Below are 12,180 nucleotides of genomic sequence, written 5' to 3' on the forward strand. Positions count from 1 at the left end.
ATTCACAAAAGCCAAAAGGCAGAAGCAACCCAAGTGTCCATCAACAGATAAATGGATAAACAAAATGTGATATACATACAAAGGAATATTATTCAGCCTTAAAAAGGAAGGAAATTCTGACACATGCTACAACATGGATGAAGCTTGAAGACATTATGCTAAGTGAAATAACCCAGCCACAAAAGGACAAATATTGTATGATTCCTCTTATATGAGGTCCAAGGGAAGTCAAATTCATAGAGAGAAAGCAGAATAGTGGTTTCCAGGGATTAGAGGAAGGGGAAAACGAGGAGTTAGTGTTTAACAGGTACAGAGTTTCAGTTAGGGAACACAAAAAAAGATCTGGACACGGATGGTGGTACATTCACAACAATATGAATGTATTTAATGCTACAGAACTAAATATATACTCAAAAAATGATTAAGATGGTAAGTTTTATGTAAGTTTTACCACAATAAAAAAAAACCATCAACTGTAAAAAAAACAGGCACACAAAATGATCCTAAATATTTCACAAGAATTAATGCATACTGAAGAACACATTTGTGTGTCCATTTATTTACATATAACTATATATAAGGGGAGTGGGAGTGGGGCATGGGAATAAAGGGAAGAAGGCTTGCCTTATATGGACTGATGATGTCAAGACCTGATTTACAAAAATAATTTTTGAGAACATATCTATTACATAACAGGTGAGATGCCACCTATACCAAAACAAGAGCTGGTGTACCTTTCCTTCTAATAGTTGCCCAATAGAAATCAAGGACCACACACTACTGACTATTAGAACTAGAAGACCCAGAAATCACTTCATCTAACCTTCTTATTTTACATTCCAACTACTCATTTACATTACATTTACATACATACATAATACTTCAAAAGTAATTTACCTTTCATAACTCTGTGATTCCAAGCAGATTTTACAAGGCACAATGCTTCAAAGAGCAAACCACCACATTCCTCTAAATTAGAAGATATTTTAGATGATATAAACCTTTCAAGATCCTAGAGTAGCCAAAACAATCAGTGTTTAACCAGCAATAATATTTCACATAGTATTATAAGTTTCTTACAGGTTAGTTTCCATGTCTCATTTAACTCTCTAGCACCTTTCATAGGTCTAGCATTTAGTAGGTACTCAAATATGTAGTGAAAGTATTTCCCCAATTTCATTCATCTTTTCTACATCATAATGCCCTATCCCATCTATCCCATCTTGTGTGCTATTTAAAGTTTCACTCAGATTGTAATACAAGAAAAAAAAAAGGAGAGAGGGAAGGAAAAAATTAAAGAGAACACATTGAACATAAAAAGATTGGTTAAATTATAGGAAATCAGTAGCAGTAAAAAACAGAGAAAAATAGAAAAATATAAATCCAGAGCAATTAATGCATGAAAAACATCAATAAATAACTTTAATTCAGTTCATAGGCATGCTTACAAATATTTAACTTTTTTTTTTTTTTTTGGTGAGGAAGATTGGCCCTGAGCTAACATCTGTTACCAATCTTCCTTTTTTTGCTTGAGGAAAGTTGTCCCTGAGCTAACATCTGTGTCAATCTTCCTCTATTTTGTATATAGGATGCCACCACAGCATGGCTTGTAGATCCACACCTGGGATCTGACCCTGTGAACCCTGGGACACAAAGCGGAGTGCACAAACTTAAGCACTGCGCCACCAGGCCGGCCCCTGAATATTTAACTTTTGAACTCCTTAATAGCTTAATTCTGGCCATGTCAATTAACAATGAATAATTTCAAAGACCACTAAAGCCAAAAGTTCAGTCTTATATTAGGTATTTCATACTATAAGGAAAGAAATCAACTTTCCTTAATTTAGTTCTTTATTTTGTATTTAATTCTGAAAAATATCTCAATCTAATGCTGTTTTACTTAGAAGTGTTCATATATTAATAAGATGATCTTAGAAAAAGTATGTTATGAATGTCATTATGAAAATTGCTGCCTCTCCATTTGCTTAGCTACCAGGTATTTTACAAAGCATTCTTACATCGTAGTTAAAACCCATAACCAAGTTAGATTTCTTTTTCATTTGCTGAATGATTTGTCAATAATTTATATGGCTTTTCAAATAATTTCTGTTATATACTATTTTGTATGTTACGTAATGAGACATTTTAAAGTAGTAGTTTTATAGAGTTAGAATAAAACAGAGTTAGAAGACTTAAGTTCTTTACATCCTTATACAATACATGACCTTGGATAAAGTCACAACATACCTAATTAGGAGTACTCTAACATTTAAAATGAAAATAATGCTACGCTGATCTGTTTAAATGGTAAAATAAGATAATTTGTATAAAAATAAGAATCATAACCTCTCAAATCATAAACTCTCAAAAACTGAATGGTATTAGCTATTAAATTTCATTTGGAATTTTAATGTGACATCTTTACTTCTAGCTACAGTTTCCATCAGATTTTAAAAAGAGATCTTAAGGACTATTAACCCTGATATCCATGATCAAATAATTCTTGAAGCAGAAATAATTTTTTAAATAAACATTAAATTGCTTTAATTTATCAATGAAAACTTTATACAGGCTTATTTATTCAAGTCCAATTCCTTATTATCTTGAAAAAAATTACTAAAACAAAATTACAGGTTCTCTCAAGACTTTCTATTACATAAGCACTATTTAAGAGACACTGTCACTGATCCTGGAGGGCTTTACAAAGCCACTGTCATCCTATTCAGGGAATCGGGAGGTGTGGCAGGCTGGCTACCATTAATATGTATAAAGATAAAGCATTTAAAATGGTACTCAATCCGAGAACATATGTTTTTAGACATTTAAGGAAAGGAAGAAAATAAGTACAATGAAAACACATTATATCAAGAGTATATCTTACCAGTACTCACTAAACAGAAATACATCTAAAAAAAGCCATCATGCTTTAAATTATGTTTGCCTGTAGACTTTATTCAATGATATCTAAAAGTGACCAAAGAGTAATATAAAATTACTTAATATAGATCTTAAATATTAAGCCTACGAAAAATTTATCACTGTAATTTTTCACAAAGTACTTTACATTATAAACTGATTTACTCTTGAATAACCTAATTAATGGCATAAAGCTACACTAACAAAGGAGAAGATCCACTGCTTCATACATAATTTATTAAGACTTCCTATAGGACTTATGTTAAAGCAAAGAATTTGAGCATCTCTTTTGTGATAAAGAATCAAAGTGTCTGATACATTCCACTTTCAAAACATTCATAGCCTGATATTTTTCCCACTTTAAAAAACTAAATAATTTTTCTCCTATTCAGGTTGCAATTACAAACTATGGCTTCTTGTAAATGGACTTCTCCCACCAGCATTGCTGCAAGAGTTCTTATTCCTCTGCAGTTGTCTTTTCAGCCTAACAGAGGGAGAAAAGCACTGCTGCAGTCATCTGCAAAAAGCCACTACCGCTGCGTCTGGCAACTAACAAAGACACTGCTATCTTTTTGCCACCCTATTCACAGGGAGTTCACTTAAATGTTTTGTAAAAGCAAGCACTTCTGGAGACCAAAATTTCACCCTTCAACCAAAACCACCACTCCAGCTCTGCAGTACCTGCCTCCGCCTCCTCCTCCTCTCTCAAGTAGCCCTTTCCACCAGGTTCACATCAGCCATCAGCAGCGGCTCTGCGTCCCCTCTCTTGGCTACCACTGCATGCGTCCTTGTAGCCAGGGAGGAAAAGAAGCCTTTCAATGGGCTAGAGCTTTTGCTCCTCGCCATGAATATGCTCCATTCTTTGTTGTCCTCTACCCGTTTCCTTAGATACTGTTATTCCACTCTACTCTGTCAACAGGCATTATAAAAACAAAACCTCCTTCTAGCTTCAAAACCAGCTCTTTCTCACCAGACTCCCCCTAAAACTCCTACCCCTCCCCCCTTCTTCCTCTTCTGTCAAAAACCCTGGATCAGAAGCACAGGAAATCCATCTCCCGTGCTGCAGTAAGGGGGGAGGGGGGAGACGCCCCTGCCTCCTTGCTTGGCATTTGGCAGTAGACCCTGTGCCAAGGAAAGGTCACTAGTTTCTGACAATGCGAGGGAAAATCGCCTCCTCCTTCCCCCCCGCAGCAAGCCGGGCTATAGTGGCTCCAGCACCTACCCCATTTCCGAGCCCAGCAGCACCTCCATTCCGTCTCCAGTGACACCCAGGCTGTCTGCGCCAATACAGCCACATGTCGGTCACGTGTGCCCGTGCCCAGCCAATCGGCGGGTCCCCGACGGGAATGGGGAGCGCCCTGGTCCGCATCCAGCGGATTACACAGCCCCTTCACGTCCGCTTCCCGACCCGCACTCCGCAGCAGGGCACAGGGCCCCGCCCCACCCCACAGCCGGGGAGTCCTAACCCCACCTAGCGCTCGTGGGTACGCCCTCACCACCCCTATCCCATGCAACCCACGGAAGCTGGTGGAGGCTGGTATGCATAATATGGTGAGGTGGAGGAGGTCCACAGGGCAGAAAGATTAGCATGAGATGCTGGAGGTGGGTGGGTAATAAATTACATTTCATTTGCTAAGATTTGAAGGTTTGCAGCAAAGAGAAAAAGAATTCTATTAATTGTATTATAACGAATAATTTTACATTACAAATCACTGACTTGTTAGGTAAATCACTCAAACTATGTTTGAATTAAAAATACAGTTACCAGAAAAGCTATGATGGCAGCACAGTAGAGTGGTTGAGATCAGAATCATGGAGTCACAGGGTCTGAGCTGTCTGCTCCTGCCACTTACTAGCTGTGTGACTTTATTCATTTAAAGGCTCAGTGCTTCAATTCCCTCTATAAAATGGGAGTAGAAGTTATAGAATAGAGGAGTTAATATACATAAAGCAATATTTAGAGCAGTCCCTGACACAGTAAGTGCTGTTAGCTACTATTAATCTAAGACTTAATTTAATATTTTAATGCAAATTCTATATTTCATTTAAATCTAACCAACTAAAGCTAAAATTACTAATTTTTATAAGTTAGAAAAACAAAATCCAAATTGCCAAGAATTTAAAGTGGGTTTAAATTGTGGTTTAAATGGGGGGGAACTAGTTCCCCTGATCTATTTCAAATTTAACTTCAGGTTTTTAAATGAAATATATTTACTATAATTGTTTCTTAATTTTTCAAATTAATAGCATGAGAAGAAGCAAGCTATTAAACACCACATTTTGCAGCAATCCATGTTATTAAAAATTGTATAAATTGGAAAAGTAATAGACATACAGCAAGATGTTCATAGATGCACACACAACAGATGTTCCTAGGGTTTATCCTTGGAAGGGGGGATTATGGAGTGATTTCTGCTTTTCCTCTGTGCTTTTGGATACTTTTCTTTTTCTCTATGTTACAATGCCAGACATACAGCAAATACCCCCTAAATATTAGTTGAATGAACAAATGAACATATACTAACCACATATTACTAGTAATTAGAAAAACTATATATTAAAAGTTGAAATATATTTAGAAACAATTTCCCTTCATATTTGAAATAAAGGAAACGTGAATCAATTTGGTTCTATCTTAAATATCCCTTTTGTCAAGATGACTTAGTTTTACAGAAGGCTTCCAAGACCCTCTTACTGAAAGTACATGATTCATCAAACAGGACTTATATAGTCATTGACTATTTGTGATAAATTCAGCATAGATAATTTCTCATAAGGCTTAAAACTTCTGGAAAGAAAAAGTACACTTCAAAACAAAGAATACATTTTAGAAGTTCCTAAAAATAACTTCTTAGTACCCTAAGAAACAACTCGATTACTTTTGACTCAGACTACGATTCAAGCTATTATTTAGTAAACCAGTTTGTAGCCAAAATATTTGTCTAAATTTTTATTACATGTATTGTAGAAGTTAGTGATTCAAATGACAAGAATTTAAAGAAAGCTATGACCATTACATGCTCATTATTCACTATGATTCAAATCTAAAAGCAAGCCAATCTAAAAACTTTACATTTTACAATGTTGCTAACTGAATTATTAAGATTTTCAAACCAGCTTCCTCAAGGATTCCAAAAAGTTTGATCTGTATTTTACTTTAAAAATATATTTAGCTATTTTAAAAACTATAATTAAAAACACATACAATCAAAATGTGTTGGGCCAAATTTGAACACAATGCAGATCACTGAAGCATTAATTTGTGCTACTAGGTTTGTACATATCTCACAATAAAGCTCCTGCCACCCCTGTTTAATTAAAGATGTTATCATTTATACTACATATATTCATATGCATTAAAATATTTTCTGATAAAAATTAAATACAGAAATAAATTGTATGTTAAGGCTATTATAAGACTGCAGTGACAAACATGCCCCTGATTTCAAATATCTGTTGTTCATTATGATCAGCTTGATTGTTTTTAGTAAATGTTCATAAGTAAATGTTATAAATATGAACATATAGTTCACCTTAAAAAAAAAAACTCTGAACCCTCTGTAGTTTAAAAAAAATTTAATGACTAAATAGGATTAATAGCAGTCTTAATGTCTTAAATCTTGCATTCCATTTTAACATAGACATGTTTGGCCTAATTTAAGACTTGTGATTTTAAAAACTGCCAAGAAGAATATGGGCAACAATATTAACTAGTATAAAATGAGTTAAAATTAGTGCTCCTTTCAGTTATCTTAATTGACTCTTGAGCTTTGTCAATACTTAAAGAGAAAGATTCTCTTACTGGAGACCTCAGATACAGTAGAACAGAATAGATTTATGCCTACCAAGAGAAGAACAAAAGGTTTTTTTCTTTAAAAATAATAATTATGGATTGAAAAAGCACATGCTAGTGTAAATCTAAGTTCTTCAGGTGCTAAGGCATCAAATAAAGCTCAGACTCACTCAGAAACTTTCCAGTCTTTAGATTTATACTGGGTTATGGTATAAGGAAAAAGCATAAGAAGAAAATAAAATGGGTCAGATTTCCAAGGCCAAACTGGTCGTGAAGATCAATTCTCCCATCTTTTCTATATTTTTGATGGGACATGGGAAGGAGCTGAAATGTTGCAATGGCAACGGGATTTTTAGTGATGTATAAACTATGTGGGAGATATATTCACAGTCTTGTACAAGCCAGACTTATTGTGGTGTTCTGTGTTACCTCAAGGGGCCAAAGTGTCTCAAAGAAATGTTCCTAGCACCAATAATAGAATCTTAATTAGTTTTTCTTCCTCCATTCTTTCTCCTCTCTAATCAACAAAAATCAAAATAGTTTTTTACACCCCTGCTCAAGAATATTTCATGGCTTTCCCTGCTGACAGTGGAATTGAGATATTTTGGAGTTTAATCATGGAGTGCCCTGAATGGCATGTTAATCAGTCTTCCTACACTAAAAGGCTTCCTACATGTATTAAGTTTCCTATGGCTGCCATAACAAATTACCACAAATTTCGTGGCTTAAAACAAAATTTATTCTCTTACAGTTTTATAGTTCAGAAGCCCAAAATAGGTCTCACTGAGCTAAAATCAAAGTGTTCTGCAGGGCTGCACTCCTTTCTGGAGGCTCTAAGGGAGAACCTGTTTACTTCCCCTTCCCAGCTTCTGGAGACCAACCACATGCCTTGGTTCAAGGCCTCCTTCCTCCATCTTCAAAGCTAGCAATGGTGGATTGAGTCCTTCTCAATTTGCAGCACTCTGACCTTGCTTCTCTTATCATTATCTCTTTCTTTGACTCTAGTTCTTCTGCTTCCCTCTTCCACTTCTAAGGACTCACTTTAAAGACCCTTACATTGGTCCACCTCAACAATCCAGGATAATCTCCCTATTTTCAGGTTACCTGATTAGCAACCGTAATTCCTCCTGCAACCTTAATTCCCCTTTGTTACATAATCTAACATATTCTCAGGGTCTGGGGATTAGGACGTGGACATCTTTGGGGAGCCACTATTCTACCTACCACACTACAGCTTTATTCCAGAACCTGCATCCTAATAATAGTCCAATCAAACTAAACAATAAGCCATTTTTAAAACTCACCTTAAACATAGAGTTTTTTTGCCTTTACTCTAATGTGATATGGTAGAGAGCTCCAGCATATGGAGAATGAAGACTTAGGTTCAAAGTTTTGTCTCTTTCATTTTGTAGCTCTATGACTCTGGATAAGTCACTTAACTATTCTAAGACTTGGTTACTCTTTCATCTGTAAAATGAGAATATCTGTTTGGCTTACTTTATAGAGCTATCCTAAGGATCAAATGTGTTAACTATGAACAAACTTTTTTTTTTTTTTTTTTTTTTAAAGATTTTATTTATTCAGTTTTTTCCCCCCAAAGCCCCAGTAGATAGTTGTATGTCATAGGTTCACATCCTTCTAGTTGCTGTACGTGGGACTCGGCCTCACGTTGGACGGAGAAGTGGTGCCTCGGGGCGCTCCCGGGATCCGAACCCGGGCCGCCAGCATCAGAGCGCGCGCACTTAACCGCTAAGCCACGGAGCCGGCCCTGAACAAACTTTTTAAACTATGAAATACTTTTAAACAGTAAAGGACTATAAATTGCTCTATTGGTCCAAATCAAGGTTCAGCTTAAACATACATTTCCATGAAGTAATCTATCATCCCACCTAGAATCTATTCACCCTCTTCTTCCCTTCATTGTTCCTACCTCTCTTATGGCACAAACACGTTTTGTACCTCTAGGTGTGTATCTCCTTTCCCATTCCTGACTATAAGCAACTTGAGGGAAGAGCCAAACCTGATTTTATCTTGTATGTCTCATGGTGTGTACCACAACATTTTGTACATAGTAAGAGTTCATGGAATATTAGTTTAGGAATGACTTAAAATTAATCTCCAAAGGGCATCCAATGTAGATGTCCTCATGGAATAACAGCAGAGCAAATGCTGAATAATATTATTGCAAAATATACTTTCTACAGGGGCCAGCCCGGTGGCGCAAGCGGTTAAGTGTACGCGCTCCACTGAGGCGGCCCGGGGTTCTCCGGTTCGGATCCCGGGCACGCACCAATGTACCACTTGTCAAGCCATGCTGTGGCGGCGTCCCATATAAAGTGGAGGAAGATGGGCACGGATGTTAGCCCACGGCCAGTCTTCCTCAGCAAAAAAAAAGAGGAGGATGGGCAGATGTTAGCTCAGGGCTGACCTCCTCACAAAAATAAATAAATAAATAAATAAATAAAATATACTTTCTACAGAGGAAATGGAACACTTTAAATAAAAACCCTGGGGCCCTTTAGGTGAAAAAACTGCAATGCAGTCTTGGGACTAAGTTTCTGAGGTTAGGTGGCTGCACAGTAGAATCACTTTAGGAGCTTGAGGAGTTTTTAAAACACCATTAAGTTAGAATCTCTAAGGATGAGGCCCAGGTATTGGTATGTGCTGCCAGGACTGAGAAACACCAAGTACTACTAAAACTTCTGCTGTCAAAGCTCTCACTGCAATATGGTAGGGATACCATTTTGAAATGCCTTTTAATAAGAGTGCTGAACAGCCTAAGGCCCTGCTTACAGGAGAAAAAACTTACTTTTTCCTGTCAAAAAGCTTCCTAGTTATGTATCAGCAATTAACATGAGAAAAAATTAGTAGGACTAATAAATATACAGAAAATGTTTTAGTACCTTAAGGAATAAAAGAAATAGAAATAAAAACAAGAATATCATTTTCGTCTATTAAATAGGCAATGATATTTCAAAATAATACTGTTGATTAGTGAGGATGCATGAAAATAGGCAGTAGGTTTCAAAAGTCCTTAAAATGCTCACACTGAAGTAAGTTCGGCTAAAAGAAATTATCCTATGTACAATCAGATATATGCATAAAGATTTATATTCAGTAATATTCAGTATTGTTTACACTAGTGAAATGTCAGAAACAACTTCAATGACTGATAACAATAGCTTGGTTAATTACATTTTTGGAACACTTAAAGATGATTAAAGTTATGTCGGAGATACAAGTGCATAAAAAAGGATAAAATATTTAGGAATAAATTTAACCAAGGAGGTGAAAGATCTGTATACTGAAAACTATAAGACTCTGATGAAAGAAATTGAAGACGACACATATAAATGGAAAGATATTCCATGCTCATGGTTTGGAAGAATTATTATTATTAAAATGTCCATATCACCCAAAGCAATCTACAGATTCAATGCAATTCCTATCAAAATTCCAATGGCATTTTTCACGGAAATAGAACAAACAATCCTAAAATTTGTGTAGAACCACAAAAGACCCTGGATAGCCAAAGCAATCTTGAGAAAGAACAAAGCTGGAGGCATCATATTTCTTGATTTCAAACTATATTACAAAGCTATAGTAATAAAAACAGTATGGTATTGGCATAAAAACAGACATATAGATCAATGGAACAGAATAGAGTGCCCAGAAATAAACCCACACATATATGGTCAATTAATTTATGGCAAAGTAGCCAAGAATAATGGAGAAAGGACAGTCTCTTCAATAAATTGTGCTGGGAAAACAAAACAATGAAATTGGACTCCTATCTTATTTTTTTTTATTTTTATTTATTTTTTTTTATTTATTTATTTTTTATTTTTTTTTTTAAAGATTTTATTTATTCAGTTTTTTCCCCCCAAAGCCCCAGTAGATAGTTGTATGTCATAGGTTCACATCCTTCTAGTTGCTGTACGTGGGACTCGGCCTCGCATTGGACGGAGAAGTGGTGCCTCGGGGCGCTCCCGGGATCCGAACCCGGGCCGCCAGCATCAGAGCGCTCGCACTTAACCGCTAAGCCACGGAGCCGGCCCTGGACTCCTATCTTATATCATGCACAAAAATCAACTTAAAATGGATTAAAGCCCTAAATTTAAGACCTGAAACCACAAAACTCCTAGAAGAAAATATTGGAGGTAAGTTCTTTGACAATGGTCTTGGCAATGATTTTTTGGATTTGACACCAAAAAAAGGGCAAGAAAAGCAAAAGTAAACAACTGGGACTACATCAAACTAAAAAGCTTCCGCACAGCAAAAGAAGCCATCAACAAAATGAAAAAACAACATATGGAATGGGACAAAAAATTGTAAATCATATATCTGATAAGGGGTTAATATCCAAAATATATAAAGAACTCACACAACACAACAGTAAAAACACAATCTGATTAAAAAATGGGCAAAGGAACTGAACTGACAGTTTTCCAAAGAAGACATCCAAATGGGCAACAGGTACACGAAAAGATGCTCAACATCACTAATCATCAGGGAAATGCAAATCAAAAGCACAACGACATCACCTCACACCTGTTAGGATGGTTGTCATCAAAAAGACAAGAGATAACAAGTGTTGGGGAGGATGTGGTGAAAAGGGAACCCTTGGGGACTGCTGGTGGGGATGTAAATTGGTGCAGCCATATGAAAAACAGTATGAAGGTACCTCAAGAAATTAAAACTAGAACTACGATATGATCCAGCAACCCCACTTTCGGTTATATATCCAAAGGAAATGAAAACAGGATATGGAAGAGATATCTGCACTTCCATGTTCACTGCAGCATTATTCATAGTAGCCAAGATATAGAAACAACCTAAATGTCCATCAACAGATGAATGGATACAGACAATGCAATATATACATACAATGGAATATTATTCAGCCATGAGAAAGAAGGAAATCTTACCATTTGGACAACATGGGCGGACCTTGAGGGCATTATGCTAAGTGAGATAAGCCAGACAGAGAAAAGACAAACACTGTATGGTATCACTTATATATGGAACTTAAATAAGAAGTCAAACTCATAGAAATAAAAATAAAATCAAACTATATCATAGAAGATAATTATATGATTATAATAATATAATTCATGTAATATTAAGCAAAATGCAGAATACTGTATGTTTAACATGATACCAATTAGCTTTCTTTTTTTTAATGAATTATATATGTGCACAGAGAAGACTAGAAAGAGATAACCAAAATATCAAGTGCCCTCCCTGGGTGTAGGATTACAGAAGTTCTAATTTTTCTGAATTTTATAAAATTTCCACAACCTAAAACATAATATTTCTGTAATTTTTTTTCAAAATTCAAGTACTTCTAAATTGGACACAGTTTGAAATCAAAACATTTGAAGGAGAGAGAAATTAACATTTATTTTTCATCTAATCTGTGGCCAAAGGTAGATTCAGATTTTGGTTGGGCCAGAAGCATATCTAAATTG

The 12,180-nt window shown here is 35.9% G+C and overlaps 1 protein-coding gene across 11 annotated transcripts in view; it reads right to left on the reverse strand.

Annotated features, from left to right (window-relative positions):
• APC (APC regulator of Wnt signaling pathway) overlaps positions 1–12,180 on the reverse strand; it is a 131,678-nt gene that overhangs the window by 90,026 nt on the left and 29,472 nt on the right. The window contains exon 1 of one of the 11 annotated variants that reach the window (XM_014796745.2): positions 4,139–4,210. The exons of the other annotated variants lie outside the window; for them this stretch is intronic. The gene's annotated coding sequence lies outside the window, so the exon portion shown is untranslated. Of the gene's footprint in view, positions 1–4,138; positions 4,211–12,180 lie in introns of those variants that run through there. 11 annotated transcript variants of the gene reach the window in all.

The sequence above is a fragment of the Ceratotherium simum genome, chromosome 4 (assembly GCF_057802395.1).
Source record: "Ceratotherium simum simum isolate JZ-2026a chromosome 4, ASM5780239v1, whole genome shotgun sequence".
Classification (NCBI taxonomy): domain Eukaryota; kingdom Metazoa; phylum Chordata; class Mammalia; order Perissodactyla; family Rhinocerotidae; genus Ceratotherium; species Ceratotherium simum.